The sequence below is a fragment of the Lontra canadensis genome, unplaced genomic scaffold (assembly GCF_010015895.1).
Source record: "Lontra canadensis isolate GAN:19392208 unplaced genomic scaffold, GSC_riverotter_1.0 scaffold80, whole genome shotgun sequence".
Lineage (NCBI taxonomy): Eukaryota > Metazoa > Chordata > Mammalia > Carnivora > Mustelidae > Lontra > Lontra canadensis.
The window spans coordinates 1,091,901-1,108,371 of NW_022631074.1; positions in this window are offsets into that span (position 1 = coordinate 1,091,901).

The window sequence follows — 16,471 nt, forward strand, 5'->3', positions numbered from 1 at the left end:
GAAAAGTTGTTTTCAGATTCTCTTTTCTGTGGAGCCTTCCTCCACAGAATTCATAAAGTGCACTCCTATTTTCCAGACTCAGCATTTATTTCTCTTGTGTTTTGCTACTGAATAATAGCTATGTATGGTTTGCTCTGGAAATGGCACCTCTGTAGTAAATCGTTGTAACACTAACTAATGTGAAAAGTTGATTTACAGATTTCCCTGTGTCAAATGCTCATTTCATGGTATTGTCACAAAGCATTTCTTCCAGGATCAGAAGAATTGAGGACTGAAATTTCTAGAGACTAAAGTGGTGAGACTGTTGTAAGGAAAGGTAAGAATCAGGCAATAAAACAATAAGTATTTTTCTCCAGTGCCTTCATATCTGTTTGATTACCCAAGCTGGCCCTGAATGGCATCATACTCATTTGGCAAATGCCAAATATCAGAGCTACAGCTTATTAGAGACAGAGCTTGGGGTGCAATCATTTTATAAATCAGATTTACCTCAGTGATAGCTAAATCAAATAATTGAAGCTTTCCTTGTATGTCCCTTTACAAGAGCAGTCTTACAGAAATTCTTTCAGAAGTCATTCTATCTTGTTTCTCTTCTTATTCATGATCCATCACCCCCACTCAATAATGTTTATCTTCATTGTTCCTAAAGCCAAAGCTTTTTTTTTCCTCTCTCCACCTTCTGAGCTCTTTCATTCCCAGGCATGTTCTGGATCTTGATTTTCAACCTACCCAGTATACAAACCTCATTTCTAGTAGTCTTCCATTAAGAATGCTCCAGTGAGCCATTTAAACTATTAATGATAGATAATTCTTAATATGTTGCTCCTTCCCAGGAACAAAAATCCTATCTCAAAATTGATAGAAAATCAAGGTACTATATATTGAAGCACTATATTCTCTTTAATGCTTTTCAGATGCCACTAGAGCTCTCGCTTGAAAGAGCCTTCTCAAGAGGACCCCGTAAAAGTATTTTATGGAAACAACATTTATCCCTAGGAGGTAAGGACAATTCCCTGGGGGCTAATATTGTAGTCCCTCAAGGACTGATTGAGGCATTTCATCTCTGGTGGTAAAACATAGGACATGACATCAGGATGACACACATCAGGTGAAGTTTAATTTTCTTTCTAGCATAAGGACAGATCAGAAAGTTTGCCTAAAAGAGTGAACAATACAAATTTAAACAACTGCTATTATTACATTATATATATATTTTTTTTCCAGAATCTTTTTTATGGTTGTTTCTAGAAACTGTTTTCTTTATGATAGTGCTAAGAGATACCATTGATTTAGACCACAGACTTATAGATGGACTTTCTAAATGCCACTTACTTCTTACTTAACCCCGATTTAGTTGCCTAATGTTAGATAATGATGGAGGACAGATGGCTGCAACTTCTCTACACCATCTCTATTTACCACACTAGAGATACTCCATAAATATCACTGAGACAAATGCCCATCATTACACGTGTCAACTTAGTGCTTGTCATGAATATGCTTCCCCTCACCTTAAGCCAGTATCGAACATGATACCAATAACTATGAGCATATGGTATTTGTCTGACTCTGACTTATTTCACTTAACATAATACTCTCTAGCTTCCTACACGTCTGCAAATGGCAAGATTTCATTCCTTTTTATGGCTGAGTAATATTCCACCTTGTATATATACCACCTCTTCTTTAGCTATTCATTAGCTGATGGACACTTTGGCTCTTTCCATAGTTTGGCTATTGTTAATAATGCTGTTATAAGCATCGGGGTGCATGTGCCACTTTGAATCAGTACTTTTGTATCTTTTGGATAACTATTTAGTAATACAATTGTTTGGTTGTACAGCAGTTTAATTTTTAACTTTTTGAGGAAACTCCATACTGTTTTCCAGAGTGGCTACACCAGTTTGCATTCCCACCAATGGTGTAAGAGTTACAGATACAGATACTTTCTCCATATCCTCACCAACATCTGTTGTTTCCTGTGTTGTTAATTTTAGCCATTCTGACAGTTGTGAGGTGATATCTCATCATGGTTTTTATTTGTATTTCCCTAATGATGAGTAATGTTGATCATCTTTTCATGTGTCTGTTAGCTGTTTGTATGTCTTCTTTGGAAACATATCCATTCATGTCCTCTGCCCATTTCTTAACTGGATTATTTCTTTTTGGGGTGTTGAGTTTGGTAAATTCTTTGTAGATTGGATATTAACCTTTTATCAGATATGTCATTTGAAAATATTTTCTCCCATTCCATAGGTTGCCTTTTAGTCTTCCTGATTGTTTCCTTTGCTGTGTAGAAGCTTTTTGTCTTGATGAAGTCCCAATAGTTCATTTTTGCTTTTGTTTCCCTAGTCCCCGGCGATATGCCTAGTAAGAAGTTGCTACGGCCAAGTTCAAAGAGATTGCTGCTTGTGTTTTCCTCTAGGATTTTGATTGTTTCCTGTCTCACATGTAGGTCTTTAATCCATTTTGAGTTTATTTTGTGTGTGTTGAAAGAAAGTGGCACAGTTTAATTCTTATGCTGTCCAGTTTTCCCAGCATCATTTTTTGAAGTGACTCTTTTTTCCATTGGATATTCTTTCCTGCTATTTTGAAGATTAGTTGACCATATAATGCAGGTCAACTCACACGTTCTCTCTCTGTCAAATAAATAAATAAATAAAATCTTAAAAAAAAAAAAAGAAATGCAACAGATTTCTGTACATTGATTTTATTCCTGGGACTTTGCTGAATCTATGTATCAGTTCTAGTAATTTTTTTTTTTTTTATTTTACTCCTGTGGAATTTAAGAAACAAAACAAATGAATATAGGGGAAGGGGAAAAAAGAGAAGGAAGCAAATCATAAGAGACTCTTTTAAAAAAAAATTTAAATTCAATTTAGTTAACATACAGTGTATTATTAGTTTCAGGGGTAGAATTTAATGATTTTGTGATCATCAGTTGCATATAACACCCAGTGCTCATTACATCAAGTGCCCTCCTTAATGCCCATCATGCAGCTGCCCCATCTTCTCACCCACCTCCCCTTCAGCAACCTCAATTTATTCACTATAGTTAAGAGTCTCTTATGGCTCGCCTTCCTCTCTGTTTTTATCTTATTTTATTTTTCCTTCCCTTCCCCTATGTTCATCTGTTTTGTTTCTTAAATTCCACATAATGAGCAAAATCATATGGTATTTGTCTTTCTCTAACTTATTTCACTTAGTATAATATCCTCTACATCCATCCATGTTGTTGCAAATGGCAAAATTTCATTCTTTTTGATGGCTGAGTAATATTTCTATATCTATCTATATATAGATATATAATTATATTTTATATATAATATATAATATAAAATAATAATATAATATAATATATTATATATATATAATACATCTATATATATGTGTGTATATCTCACATCTCACACTCTATCTATTCATCTGTCAATGGACATCTGGATTTTTCCATATTTTGGCTATTGTGGACACTGCTGCTATAAACATTGGGCTGTATGTTTCCCCTCAAATAACTTGTTTTGTGATAATACCTAGTAATGCAACTAGATAAATAACTAGTAATGTAATTTTTGCTCCATAGGGTAGTTCTATTTTTAACTCTTTGAGAAACCTCCATGCTGTTTGTTTACCAGAGTGGCTGCACCAGTTTGCATTCACATCAACAGTATAAGAGGGTTCCCCTTCATAAGAGACTCTTAACTGTAGAGAACAAGCTGAGGGTTGATGGATTGAGGTGGGCATGGGATGGGCTAAATAAGTGATGGGTATTAAGAAGGACACTTGTGATGAGCACTGGGTATTATATGTAAATGATGAATCACTAAATTCTACATATGAAACCAATTTTACCATATGTGTTAACTAACTAGAATTTAAAGAAAAACTTGAAATAAAAATATAACCATAACCATAATATCTTACATTTGCATAATGCTTTAGAGCTTTCAAAGAGGTTATGTATTTATTTTCTTATTTGATCCTCACATTCCATGGCATTTATAGATTTTAGAATTGAATACATAAAGGTTAATGGGTTATACAACAGCATAAGTATTTTAATACCAGTATACTGGAGAATATTTTTAGCCTGAAAATGCACCTTTGGGTTTTACTTTAGCATTTTATTGCATTTCTTATAATCACTTAGTTAAGAGAGATACAAATATATAAATTTAAGACTTAATAAATGAAGCAAAACTAAATCTAGGAACACAGATTTTATGATTCTTTATTCACATGCTCACTAGGCTGCTCTATGCACTACATACCAAGATACTCCATCTCTTAATTAAAACAACCAATCCCAGCATAAATTCAGCATCCAAAGCTTCCAATATTGCCAATTTTTGATATGCATGCCAAAAGGTATCAATGTCTGTGGATCTGGATATGTGGCCCCTTGAATTATCATAAAGTATTCATGAAGCTCTCACAGTGTTCAATGGCATGGTTTTAAGCCCTATTGAGAAAAGTGTGCTTTTCCTTGCTAGGAAGATTCCATAAAATTAAGTCACCAGCAAATAATAATTATTTCCAGTCTTTATTAACATAGAATCTGGGGGGTCCTGGGTGACTCAGTCATTAAGCATCTGCCTCTGGCTCAGGTCATGATCTCAGGGTTCTGGGATCAAGACCCACATTGGGCTGTCTGGCTTGCAGGAAGCCTGATGCTCTCCCACTCCCCCTGCTGTGTTCCCTCTCTCGCTTTGTCTCTGTCAAAAAATAAATAAAACCTTAAAAACAAAACAAAACAAAACATAGAATCTGTAATCGAAATAGAAGACTGTTAAGGGTAAAATTAGAATCAGATAATAGAGAACACAGCATTTTTCACTGAGTATATCTCTCAAATTAGACTCTACCTTTTTAATTATAATTTGTACTGTATGAAGAAAACCATTAAGTTTTTCCTATAATCTAGTATTGCTTTCTTTCATTGTTTTTTTTTTTTTTTTTACGTTTTATTAGTTTATTTTTTGGAGACAGAGATTTTGAGAAACAGAGAGAGAGAGAGAAGGGACAGAGGGAGAGGAAGAAAATCTCCCTGTCTCCCCACCGAGCACAGAGCCCATCGCAGGGATTCATACAGGGTTCTATCTCAAGACCCTCACTCAGATCATAACCTGAGCTGAAACCCAGTCAGACACTTAGCCAACTGAGCCATCCAGATGTCCCCCAACATTGCTTTCTAAAGCTAATCTGTCTGAAGAATTAAAACTTTTCAAAAATAATAATATATTATTTGCACAGATTTATTTTTTAAATGGTATATGTGAGCACAGATGCTTTCCTCATGTTTTGATATCATTATTTTACTATCTCTAGCACATACAATACATTATATGAAAATTTGATTAGATTCATCCATTTTTCCATTATAAAATATGTTTTCAGTGTGTCTTTATCAGTGCTACTTTGGTTAAAAAAAATAGCCCTTGTGACTAGATCCACAAAACAAAGGGATCACCTTTGGGTAGAAGGAAAGATACTCCATTGAAATAAGATAATGGAAAGTGAGAATAAGGGTAGATGTGGTTATTTTTTTAAAGTAAGAGCCAGTCAGTTAAGGGTGTTGATGCTGCTGTGGCTCTTAATCTCACAGGGAATTCTTGATTGTTAAGACAGAGCACTAAAGCTCTGGGCCTCTCTTTCTCTTGGAATGTTAGAGATATGAATTGAGAAAAATTTCAAAAGATCTCCTTTTTTACAGAAATAATGAACTGTGACCACGCTGTTGTAAATGTTATAGATGGTAACATGCCAAGTTTGATTATCTTCCTTTCTTTTGAATCATCAATTTTTCTCTTTCTTTTGAATGACTCCATTTGGACAGAAACATGTTATATTTTTTTTAATCAAAAGTTGTCCAAATATTTTTTTCTCCTTACTGCCTGCACTTTCTCAGTTCCCATTCTCTCTAGTCCAGAGTTCTTCTAGAACTTTCTCCTAATTAATCTTATCAAATCTCAAATGGCTGCCATGTTGTCAAATCTAATGGTCACTCTGGAGTCCTCATCTCTATTAACCTGTCATTAGCTTGACACTTGATCACTCATGATCAAGTGTCATGAGTCATGAGCCATCTTCTTTACTTGACTACATGGGATCACAAGTTTCTGGTTAGCCCTTGGCCTTGCTGACCAAGTTGTTGACTAAAGTTTCATTTTTGAATGTTTCTAATTTACCTAAACTCTAAATGCTGAATTAATATGGGGCTTAGGCCATAGATTTTTGTTTTTTATTATACTTACTCCCTAAGTAAGTCCCATGGCTTTATTTATTTAGATTCTAATACTTAGAATCTCTGTAGACCACTTTCCATCTATCTATGACTTCTATTTATTGTTCACTCTTTAAATTTAATTTATTACCTAAATCTTGTCACCAAAATTCAAAATACATGCCAAACTCAACCACTTCTCATCACCTTTAGCCTTGTACCAGGAACTACTATGTCTTATCCAAACTGCTGAAGTAACCTATTATTTTCCTGATTTCACTTATGCCTTTTTCTAAACTATTTTCTAGACAATAGTCAGAATGTTCCTTTGCAATCATAAGCCAGTTATAGTTATTTTTCTGGTAAAAATATTCTGATGAGTTCCTATACCACTCAAACAAAACAACAAAAACCCAGACTCCATCCCTTCTAAAACAAACAAAACAAAAAAAACCAACAGAACTCTTAGCATTGTATTACAGGGTCTTATAGATCAAGGCCTCATCCACACCCCACTTCTCTCAATCCTCATTTCTAACCACTCTTTCATATTTCATTCCACTCTGCTTTTACTGGTTTCCACACTGTTCTTTATTCTCTCTTAGGACCTTTGCAAGTGCTGTTGCTTCTATGAAACTATTAATTACTCAGAGATCACCATGACCCATTTCCACACTCATTTCAGATCTCTGCTAAAATGTCAACTTATAGAGACTTTCCATGAAAACTATACGTAAAATATCATACACCCCCAAACTCTGTCTAGCTTATTAGTCATGATTTCTTTTCCATAATCTATTACTACTTGAACTTATTTATGTGTCTTATCCTCTAAAATGCAAGCTGCAACTTAAACTGCAGTACCTCTGGTGCCATAGAAGAATGCTTTTATACAAAATAATAGCACAATAGCACAGAAAATCAATAATAAATCCTTGTGAAATGCACAAAAGAATGAATGATTGCATGTATTTGCACTATCAGCTACAAGTGAGTTCAAAGAACTTTGAGCAATGAGTAAGGAGATTATAAAAGTATGAAGAAGCCATTTTACTACTGAGGCAAAGATGATTTTTTAAGAATATGATTTTAGTACAACTTTGATATTATTTGACATGCTATTATTTCTATAATTCTTGTATTATTTAATATTTAAACTGTAGTTCTTTTGTTACTATACTTTGCTGCAGTAAACATCTGGAAATAGATATTCATGAACATCTCAACTTTTTAATACTATAAATTCTAAGAAGTGGAATTACTAGTCAAGAATTTGAACATTTTAAAGACTTGATAAATATTACCAAATGCCCATCAAGAAATATACATTAACTTTTCACCCACCAAAAGAACACTAAAATTCAACTTCTTCCACCCTGGGACAACTCCATGCACTATCCATAGAAATAAATGTAACAGCAAAAGGACTTTATTAATATAAGAGATGACAAAGTCACTCCCCCCCCTATTTTCCATTATTAATGAGATTGGATATTATTGTGTATTTTGTAATTTTCCTTCATCACTACTAATTTTATTATAAAGAGTTGTCGTCATCTTTATCTTATCTTCCCTATCTTTTATTATGCAAATATTGATGCAAACATTCTTTCCCAGTTCACTGTTAGAATTTTGTTTACGGTGTTGACATTTATGTGATCAAGTGTGTCCATGTTTCCTTATAATTATTTTACCTTTTAATAATTTGATAATTAGCAGTCTTTCTCCATCCTGAGATTGTGTGTTTTTCCTTTTCACAATTTAAACTTAAATCCATATAAGAATTATTTTGGAGTACATTATAAAGTGAGTCTCATTTTATTTGTCCCCAAATCATTAGCCAACTGCTAGAAAATAAGTTATGAAATAATCCTTAATTTCCATATTGCTCTATATCTCCATTTATCACTTCTATTGTACTAATCTCTTTATGTATATGCACTACTATACTACACAGATCTCAATACTCTTGCTTTGTAAATAGTCAGGAGCCATGTCTATTTACCTTGCTATTTATCCTTAGAAACAAGAAAGCACCTAATAATTGTTTTTGAATTATGAATAAGGTGAGAGTTACTCTCATGCAAAACTGAGGAAGTAGAACAGGACTCCTGTGGAATGGATATTCTCCAAGTCAGGATCTCTAACCACCAAGCCCAGGGCTCCTCAATGTTCTGCAATGCTTTCAGCCAGCAAACCTAGAAAATAGGTTAAAAAATTCTTTTCCAGAAAGTCTGAGGTAATACTGAGAAAAGAAAGCTTTCTTCAAGAGAACAATCTTAACAGTCTTCATCAATTGCTAGTTAAATATACTGTTTAAGAGCTGCTGGGACCAAGTGAATCTAATTTCCTTAATAAATAGCAGAAAGAAAGTCAATACTGACTTCTAATATTCTAGAATCTATCTCTCTGCTTCAGAATACCTAACTCATGAATAAAGGGCTTGAGGATATTTTTGGGCCTTAGCATCCAGGAGTCAAAGTTGAGATGGAAGTAGAAGAGCTGAAGCATATAGGACTAGACATATAGGATGTCACTGTATCCAGTATGTATCCATAAATTAAATCTCTAATTCCTAATACAAACATATTTTCTTGCCATTGGGTCTCATTCACCATATAAACCCAGGTTAAATATTCCCTCCTAGGCGAGCCTTTTCTGTTTTCCTTTCCCTGATCCTCATTTCTCCCTCTGTCACACTAGTTATTCTATTCTACAGTGATGTATCAGCTTATAAGTTTCTCAAGTTTAGCTCCAAAAATTTAGGGACTATGTCTGTATTTCCAAAATCCATATAAGATGTCATACACTATAAACTTCAGTAGATGTTTATTGAAATCATTTAGTCCCATCACCTAATGATGGATCAGAAGAAATTTTGTTTAAATGAGGGTCCCAGTAAGTTATATTTGAATCAAAGAATCATGTACTTTCAGGGTTGCACATAGTCCTAAAAGTCATCTTGTCCTACACCTCTTCCAATGCGTGAATTTCCTTTATATACTATTTGAACACTTAATGATTAGCAGCGTATATCCTCTAGAATTAGCTTATTTCATCACTAGTAAGCTCAGAGTTTTTTTTTAATTTTTTTAAAGATTTTATTTATTTATTTGACAGAGATCACAAGCACGCAGAAAGGCAGGAAGAGAGAGCTAAGGAAGCAAGCTCCCCACTGAGCAGAGAGCCTGATGTGGGGCTCAATCCCAGGGCCCTGGGATCACGACCTGAGCCAAAGGCAGAGGCCTTAACCCACTGAGCCACCCAGGCACCCCAAGCTCAGAGTTTTAAACCTAGAAAAATTTTAAAGCCTTAAAGTTCTACTTTCAGGTTAGTAAAAACCTTCCTTCCTTTACTATTCAAAGCAGGTCTATTAATTAATACCTCTTTCATATCACAACCATTCAAATATTTCAAGACCATTCATGTTCTCTGTATCTTTTCTTCTTCAGAAAAAAACATTCTAGTCTTCAATATTTGGCTGCCAGTGTGGTTCCAACTTTTGTCTCCACTATTCAGAGATGGGCTGACCACCGTAGAATTAATCAGGCCTATCAACTCCTCTTCCTCTCTCCTTATCTTTTCATCTTACATCTTACACAGTTCACAAGTTTAGGCCACAGCCACTGTGAGATAGCTTCGGCACATTGTGAACTAAATCTCCTAAATCTTTTTAACAATCTGCTGCTAAGGCAAGACCCTTCAACTTGCTATGGAGAGGGCATGTGTGAAGAGTTGGTTTGTCTCTGTTAAATTTCACCTTGTTAGGGTTTCCCATTGTTTCAGCTATGCTAAGACTTCTATGAATCTTGGTTCTATCATTCATTGTGATTGCTGCCTTTCTCTGATTTGTGTTATATCCAGACTGAAGGCCTGGTCTTCATCAGCTCATTCCAGAATGAGTATCAAATAGCCTAAATGGAATGGCCTTTCTTGAAGTCTATTTCCTCAGTCTTCTCAAAGTGAAAGAGCTGAGCCAAGGTTAGATGCCTCGATGTACTGGGTTTGTGACATTGACAGTACACCACTCACCTGTGTGGCTGGAATAGAAGAATCTAGGGCCAGAGGCCTAGCTTTCACTGCTAACACCTCCCTGAGACACAACCTCTAGAACCATTCCCAGGTGCCATCATCTTGAGGAAATACACTGAACCATGTAGGTAGCCATCTTGAGATGGTTGACAGGTGGGACAGCTCCGTTAATGATGTAAAACAGAATGGAAAGAATAAATTGACATACTGCCCAAGTTTCTCAGGAACAACTATTTTAAGTAATTGTTAATTGGGTCTATTTGGTACTAAGGGGGTATTTCTTTGCAAAGTGTTCCCAGATACAAATACCAGTTACCCCTCTCATGATATAGTTTCAAAAAATTTTTCCATTTACCACTTGCGTAAGCAAAATAACTTTTTCCAGTCCCCATGTTTATAGAGAAGAACTGGCAAGTGATTCCTTCCCAGTGGAATGTTGGTGAAAATCATTTGTGCCACATGCACGCTATGCCATATAATATCCCTCACCCTCTTTCATGTGTTACACTCACACTATTAGACATAAAGGACTGAGAGAGAAGATATGTGAGGGAAAGAGCCTAGATTCTGAGGTCATTATCTAGAGTATGGTTGCCTACCATATACCTGGTCAAAAATATCTGCAATGGATTTGCATGAGAGAAATAAAATTATTGGATTACACTAATACATTTGGGACTGGTTTATTTTATCAAGACAATTTTGACTAACACAGTATATACTTATCAATAAGCAATGCCAATCAACACTGTGTCTGGTGACTGATGTTATAAACTTTCTCATTTAAACAGCAAATACTGCAAAGGGATGGACCTCTACTTTTTGCAAAGCTCTTTTTGCCTTACCTCCCATCCTTACATCCACATTTAATAATATCTCTTCCATAATAATAGATAGGAAATTAAAAAGACTTGTCTCTATAATAGCTTTATTTGTATAATGAGAAGCCACCAACTTAAGGACTATTTTTATAAGAAGTATCCAGAATACTATTATGAAACTAGCTAAAATATTCTAATCAGGAAGTTTAATATGTAAGATTTTTTTTTAATTTATTTGAAAGAGAGAGAGAGATCACAGGTAGGTAGAGAGGCAGGTAGAGAGAGAGGGGGGACCAGGCTCCCCACTGAGCAGAGAGCCCAATGTGGGGCTGGATCCCAGGACCCTGAGATCATGATCTGAGCTGAAGGAAGAGGCTTAACCCATTGAGCCACCCAGGCGCCCCAATATGAGATATTTTAATATATGCACAAATTGCTTAAGTTTTAGTTTATTTCCCTAAACATTTTATTGAGAACTAAAATTGTGTCCTGCCTTAAAAATACACGATAGCTTAATGAAGAGAGAAGTTAGCATAACTAAGATTTAGCAAAAACATACTCAATATATGAGATATTCTAATAAAGTCACATTTTATATTGAATTTTAATAGAATCAGGAAAACTTAAAAGTGAATTAGATCACATGGGAAAACAATACGGTTTTGACATCTTAGTTATGGAAGCACAGTATATAGCATTTTAACATGAGAATCATGGTCTTCATAAATGTTAGTGGATTAAAAAATATTTCTTGATTCTTCAAATCTACTGGTTTACTATAAGAGTGCATAAATTATGAGATAAAGATATAAGTAATACCAGAAGAGATGGTAGAGTTAATGAATAAAAATTGACAAACTGGGGCATCTGGGTGGCTCAGCTGTCCAACTCTTGGTTTCAGCTTAGGTCATGATCTCAGGATCATTAGATCGAGTCCCATGTCAGTCTCCACTCTGGGTGTAAAGCCTCCTTAGGATTCTCTCTCATGGACCACCAACAATAAATATCACAGTCTGTTTTTAAAAATAAAAATACAAAGCAAAGATCATATAAGGTAAACTATAAAAGGAAGTATAATCATTAAAATTATAAATTCCTCAAGTTAGTAATAAAAGACTCACAAATTTTGAAAATTTACATAGTGTCAAAAATTAAAATTACCTTTTCTTCATGTGGGTCATATTGTGTGTAGAAGATTTTCACAGCAAATTTTGAATAATCTAATATCCAACTAATATGTACATATATAAAATGTTACACTGAAAAAACTCCAACATTCATCATCTTCTAATACCTGTCATCTGATATCAGCATCGATAACAAAACTAATTAAGAAGAGAAAAATTAGATTGAAATGGGAATGAAAAATACTGGGCAAAAAAAAATAAAAGCAACATCAGAAAATGTTAGAGAAAACTAGTTATATATTATCTATTTCTGAAAATACACTATAATCAAGTCATAATCATATTTTCTACCTGGGAATGAAATACTAATGTTAGAGAGATAGAAGATGGAGACATAAGAGAACAAAACCTCTTTTGCAGTGAAGTAGGCCAGTGGAAGAGAGAGTCAAAGAGTAGCTATAATGAGGCTGAAGAACGCACATATTTGTAGTGTATTTTTCCCCAATAGGAGAGACTTTGACATTACAAATGATTTTGTTTTCTTTAAGGACAAAAGCATAAAATCTTGAAGAAATAGTCTGTCTTGAAGAAATAAGAAATTCTAGGGGATATGTGGTGTTAAAGATAAATTATAATGATTTCAAAATCTCGCAAATTTAACCTAGTTTCAAAATTTTTTAAATGCAATAGACTTACATACATTAGTAAACAAGTGCACATTCCCAATATTGATGTGAGACTCTAAAAACTAAAGAACACTTCTAGATAAATGCCACATAAATTTCATTAAACTTTTCCTTGATTTTCCAGCCAGGTGAAAAGTAAAAGTGATAGATGGTGAACTGGGCATCCAAAATACAAAAATATCATCAGAATAATTCTGCAAATTAGCACAACTTCTTGTATCTCAGTTCACAATAGGATGTGTAGAAACAAGGGTAAACAACATTTTCAACATTTTGTTGACAATGTCAAATGATTAGTTTGTACTATAACAAAAAACCTGTTCCATGTGGCACTGACCTGCCATAAACAGACGTAACCCAAGAGGGTATTTAGCAATTTGAGTATTGAAAACCTATCAGAATAGGTACTTATAATTTCATTTTTATTTGTAGTACTTATTGCTGTCTCTCTACTCATTTGTTAAGAAAATGGAAAAAAATCACATTTGCCCTTTTTCAAGTCAATAATAAATAATAAATTATGTCAATTTATCTGTGATAAGAAACTTCTAATTCTATACAATAATTTCTATCACCACCACCCTAATTAAAGGTATCCTTTTGTTTTGATTCTACTTTAGTATTTATGTGCCTTACAGAAATTACACTTTTTGCATTTTGTAGGAGAACATTACTTCTTATATGGTATAACCTCTTATAAATGTATAATACCACAAAGGATTTAATAACAACAAAAGCATGGTGCAGAGCTCTTTTGTGGGGGCTTTCATCTATATAGTAAATGAATTTGTACACTACAGAATATTTTGCTGTAAGTGTAGTTTTGTCTATAAATGATTCTGGTAAGAGTCATCACCTTGACTAGTTCAATTTTATGCTAGTTTTCTTTTCTACTCTTTCTAGAGAATACAGACATACAAATAAGACATACTTAGTAAGTATACTTCAGATTTCTCAGATACTTTTAGAAAAGAATCTTTTCAATTTGGATATGGTAGGCCTTGTGTAGATAGAGCTCAGAAAAAAGTATTTTCCATCCTCTACATCCTCAATCTAGCTACTGTTCTAGTGATCTAAATTTGTTCACCTATTGCAAAGACAATGAAAAACAGGCTGGAGACTATCATTGGCATTAAAACTATTACCAAAATAAAAAAAAAAAAAGGAAATCCTTACGATATTATTTTTCCATATGATAAGATTTTAGTTTTCTAAAAAGCTCTCATAATTGAAATAAATACAATATTGTGGGTTTCAGAGGAGAAGAAATTAAAATTCAAGCAGTTATAGATAATATGCAGATGGCATTACCAAGGAGTTGCATCTGAGTCTGGTAAAGAATGAGTAGATGTCTGTAGAGTGAAAAAGAAAGGCCATTCCAAATAGAGAGAGACTTGAGAGAGTATTTGGTGCTAGGGAACATAAAAATGCAAAATAACTCAGAATGGTAAAAGATTATTATTATTATTATTTTTTCAGACTGACTCTTAGAATGAGAGAGAAAGAGAGAGAGAAGGAGAGACAGTGTGCACTAGCAGGAGGGGCAGAGGGAGAAGGAGAGAGAAAGTCTCAAGCAGACCACAATGAGTGTGACTGAGGTGGGGCTCAATCTCACAATCCTGAGATCAGGACCCTGAGATCACGAAGCAGAAACCAAGAGTTGGACCTTAATCCACTGTACCACCCAGGTGCCCTGAAGATTATGTTGTAGGTAGAGATAAATATAGGAGTTGACATATATATATAATGTATGTCATGGTAAGCAGTTTGAGCTTTATTGTATAAGCAAGTTAAAACACAATTACAAAAACAAATAAGTAAATTTCATTGTGCATTTACTATGAGCCAATTGTAGGAGCAAGGACCTACCCTATTAAATTTTTAAAACAACTTTTGAGTTAGGTACTGTTGTTAATCTTTCATTCACTAAAAGGAAAAACTGAGGGGCAGATAAATTCATTTGCTTGTGCTGCAAAGCCCTAATTTGTACCCCAGCAAACACAATCTAGAGCCTGTGTTCCTCAACACTGCAATACTCTACCTATCCTAAGAAACCATATTTTATATTATGATGTGGAAGTATAAATAGTCCAAAGACACTTCCTCATTATAATTATTCAGTAATGTTTAATTGTGTGAATCTAATTTTAGTTTGAAATCTAATGAACAAGATAAGGGAATCTTGAAAATACTGAAAATGCTTCATTAAATATTCTTTCAAATTATAGTTTTAGATTTTTTGTTGACATCCCATAGCATTTTTCTGTTGCTGTTTATGGTCTCATTTTTTTGTAAGTGTTTCAGATAAAATTGTTAGTCTGAGAGTTTCTACACTTAGATTTTTTTAATATCAAAATATTACATAGTGTATCAACTTTAGTGAAAAAGCTTGCCTAAATAAAATGATAAAAACTTGTCATGCTCTGGCTTTTAAGGTGCTGGAGTCCACGATGTAAAACAAATAAATAGAAAAAAGCTTTGTATCTGACTCAGCTGGGTTCGAATTCCAGATCTGCTATTTACTCAAATTATGATTCATTGACTTAGAAAAATCTCCAAGTTTATTCAATGCCCTGCTTTCTTATTTTTTTTATTTTTATTTTATTTTTTCTTTTGCCTATTTCTACCTGTAAATAATGCTTAACTCAAATGTTCCTGGTGGGAACTATATAATAGAACATTCAAATTCTTATACATTGTTAGTTCTAATAGTTCTAAAAACGCTGTTACTGATGTCATTGTTATTTATATTATTGTTACTGTTGTTTGCTGTCATAAGGACTGGTCAACTAGCCTTCTCCCAAAGTCGCTCATCCCAGGTACCTTGATTACTGATGTTCACTTACTGCCAGATTTTTTATGTCCAAAATTAATTTTTAAAAAATCTCCCTCTATTTGAGCTCCACCGCCAGTGAATATTTATTAACTGCTACAGTCAACTGATCATGGGATAAATGTTATCCCCAAATACCCCCTAGGGGTGATTCTTATGAGGGATTGCTCCATATCTGGTTTCCTTAGCAAAAGGTTCTTGAGACTTAAGGTAGAGAGCTTTCTTTCAACTATTCTAGCATACAAATAATACATTTAAGAAACTGCAGGTCGAATCTACTTGACTTTTTTTTTTTTTTTTTTTGGCAAAGACTGACACACTATAATATTTAATGCTATCCTGTGTTTTCTCTCAAACACTTATTGGTTTTCCGGCAGGGTGAATATTTCTCAGTAAAACTGAGGAATAGAATTTTCCCAAAGATCAGATCAGATGCTGATGACATAAAGGATTGAAAGGAGGAAAAGACAAATACTATCTGCTTTGCTTTCTTACCAAAAACTTGAGTCCTATGATTTCTCTCAGAATATGGGTTTTTAAAAAACATCTAGGATTAATAAATGGAACAAAAACATATAAGTATAATTATTACATTTTCCTTTCCAATTTCAATTTTTTTCTAATCAAAAAACTTCTTCACTTATTGTAATTACTAACCATGCTTAAAATAATTTCCTTGAAGGTCTGATCCTTGAATAAATTTACATATATAGATATTAAAGATATATAAAGGCATTACGCTTTTTCAA